A 3,194-nucleotide genomic window follows, 5' to 3' on the forward strand; every position below is an offset into this window, starting at 1 on the left:
ATTAGTTATAAGGTGTTTGTACAATGTTAGGCCAAATGTATCTACCTTTGTGATCAGTAATCAAGAAGATCTCCATTATTCCTTAATTGGTGATGATGTGTCTCAAGTGGCCCTTTTAATGTCAAAGTTACCAGCAGTAGTCCATAAACCTAGGAGTACAATACCGTCATACCCAGTTCAAAATGTCCAACATTCACATCCGAACTTGAGTTTACTCTTGAATAAAATATGGTTTCCAATGAGGTGCAATCATTAAGTCCATTGAATAATAATGTATGTCCATTATATTTGGGAGACGATACAGATAGGTTGTTGAATATGGAATATGTGGATCTATCTGAGGATGGTGTTAACGATGAGTCTGTATTTAAAGTAGACATGTTAGTGGATTATGATGTGGACGTTAATGTGGCAGATATAGATATGTCTAGTTAATGTTGATCATGTGGTAAAGTCAATGATGAATGTAGAATCAAGGGTTGACAAAGGATCTTTTAGTGATAGTAACCCGACAACTGGCAGTGAGCATTGTGCAGATTCAGTAGGAAGTGGTGAACATTGTATCAGTCGAAACAAGAGGAAGTGTATCAAAAAATTAATGGCGAGCACCATAGTCGTCTTATCCAAGTCTACTATAGATGATGCCCATGTTGGTAATACGTTTTAAAGAAAAAAAAATTAGCTAAGAAACTGTCTATCTTTGCCATTAGGAAGAACTTCTCGTATCATGTCAATAAATCTACTAAGAAGTTATATATTTTAAGATGCGTAGAATCCACTTATCAATGGAAGATCATGGTCATTATAATGAAAGACTTTAAAATTTTCAAAATTAATAAATATGTTAGCGCCTACACATGCCAGAAGATATTAAGAAAACAGGATCATAAACAAGCTAAGAGTTAGGTTATAGCTGAACTGATTAAGTCTAAATACTAGGATGTTAGTCGTAGTTATAAACTGAAGGAAATTATTCAAGACCTTTGAAAGGATTATGGGGTGGACATTAGTTACGAGAGGGCATGGCAGGGCAGGGAAACTACGTTGTCCTTAACGAGAGGGTCCCCTAGAGAGTCATTCCATTTATTACCATGGTATGGGGAAGCATTGAAGATTGCCAATCCTGGGATTCACTATGAGTTGGAGATCGATTTCGATGGACATTTTAAATACGTTTATATGGCACTCGGGGCTGCAATTAGAGGTTTTTTGAATTGCATCAGGCTAGTTATTGTTGTTGATGTTGTACACATGAAAGGGAAGTATAAAGGTATTATGTTCGTAGCAATTTCAATTGATGCTAATAAACAAATATACTCGGTTGCTTTCAGTTTGGGGGATAAAAAATGATGATTCATAGGCGTGGTTCATGAGAAGGATGCAATCTACTGTTGGTGTAGTCAATGGGCTGCTGTTCGTATCCGATCGAAACAAAAGCATTGCGAAGTCCATTTCTATATGATTTCCTGACCCATTTCAAACATTGTGTATCCATCATTTGAGCTTGAACTTAATAATGAAGTTCAAAAATGATAACGTGTGTTCAAACTTCATGTTAGCAGCTAAGGCATGTCAGGAGTCTGTCTTCCTATTGGGGTTGATGCCCTAAATCTTGTAGGGTCTTGTAGTTTGTAAGCACCTATATGAACAGACACTTGTGATGTAATAATATGAAAATATCTCACTGTTGTCTATGAAATATGAGATATTTTAGTTGCATTAACCGTAAACCAATAATCTAAGATCCCTGGTTATCGTTGTAACTTAAGCATTTATGTGGAAACATACAAGTGGATCACGCCTTAAGTGATAACCTAAATGATCTATAGTATATGGATAAATGAGGAAAACCTTATCTTGGTGACACTACAGATACGACCCGCTTTGTAGATATTACGAGTGTTGTAAAGTGCTACAGATGGTTTGATCCTGATCATTCATGTGAAGACATGTAAGCGGGGGTATCCTATACAAAGGAGTTTGTATAAGACCGGATCACGAAATGTTTAGTCCATTCATGACAGAGCCTTTCATTTCACTAGGATGATCATAGGTAACATGACCTTAATCTAGGTGTTTTGAGAAAAATGTTCACTTAGCTATTATTTATTTTCTGCTTTATAATAATACATATATATATACACATACATGTAAAACCTTAAAATCAAAAGGTAAACTTTACTCCATAAACTTTCGAGATTATGTCTAATAGGTCCTTAAAATTTAAAAATTTGTTTAATAAGCTCCAAAATTTCAATTTTGTGTTTAGTTGGTCCTTAAACTTTCAATTTTGTGTCTAATAGAATCCTGAACTTCCATTTTGTGCCCAAAAGACAAAGCACCTATTCGACATTCTTTAAAATTCACAAACCTAAAGACACAAAATTGAAAATCTATGAACCTGTTAGACTCATAATTAAAAGTTTATGGATCATTTAGATACTTTTTAAATTTTGGGAACCTATTTAAGCTAACAAATTATAAAGCAATTAGTAGCCAATAAAATGGTAATAGAAGAAATATTGGCATCATACTTTATAGTGGATCCTCCTTTGCCAATTATAGCTCCACATGAACTATGGGGAAGAATTAGCCTCACTTTTGTTCTCGGTTCAACATCATCTCCTTCTTCAGCATGAAGCTACCAGTAAACAAAATTTTAATCAATCACAAATAATAGAACATTTAAATTCTAGAGTGAACTTGAACTGCATAGAGATTACCTCACTCAACAACTTAGCAAGAACGAGTTCCATGGCCTTCAATATTTCATTAATTGATCCAGATACCATAATGGTCCTATCAGTGGTTCGAGGAAAAAATTCATGATTCCTTGACAATTGGATTCGTGCACCAGACTGTGACTGGAAATCATTAATTGTTGAACCACCTTTCCCAATTACCGAACCAGCCGCAGCATTCGATTCAAGAAACCTTATGTATGTAGCCTTTTCCATATTATCTGACAATAGCAATTCTTATGAGTAAGACAATATCCACAGGCAGAAACGGAAACATTTAACCACAAAATTGTTCAGGCACAATGTACTATCAATTGGAAAAGTATATAGATTATAGAGATCTTATTCAAAACGTAATCAAGAAGGTTGAAAATGTGACAGAACGAAAGCCTTTGATATAAATCATAGTCATATGTCATAAAGAAACCTACACATTACCAGTGTAAATTGTAA

General features: G+C 34.7%; 1 long non-coding RNA gene across 1 annotated transcript; it reads right to left on the reverse strand.

Annotated features, from left to right (window-relative positions):
- Window positions 1-2,609: 2,609 nt before the first annotated feature.
- LOC120081289 lies at window positions 2,610-2,896 on the reverse strand. Its single transcript, XR_005482759.1, has 2 exons — window positions 2,724-2,896; window positions 2,610-2,641 (listed from the first exon to the last, which is right to left on the reverse strand). It is a non-coding gene; the product is annotated as an uncharacterized LOC120081289 (long non-coding RNA).
- Window positions 2,897-3,194: the final 298 nt, after the last annotated feature.

Source organism: Benincasa hispida, chromosome 7, assembly GCF_009727055.1.
Source record: "Benincasa hispida cultivar B227 chromosome 7, ASM972705v1, whole genome shotgun sequence".
NCBI classification, from domain to species: domain Eukaryota; kingdom Viridiplantae; phylum Streptophyta; class Magnoliopsida; order Cucurbitales; family Cucurbitaceae; genus Benincasa; species Benincasa hispida.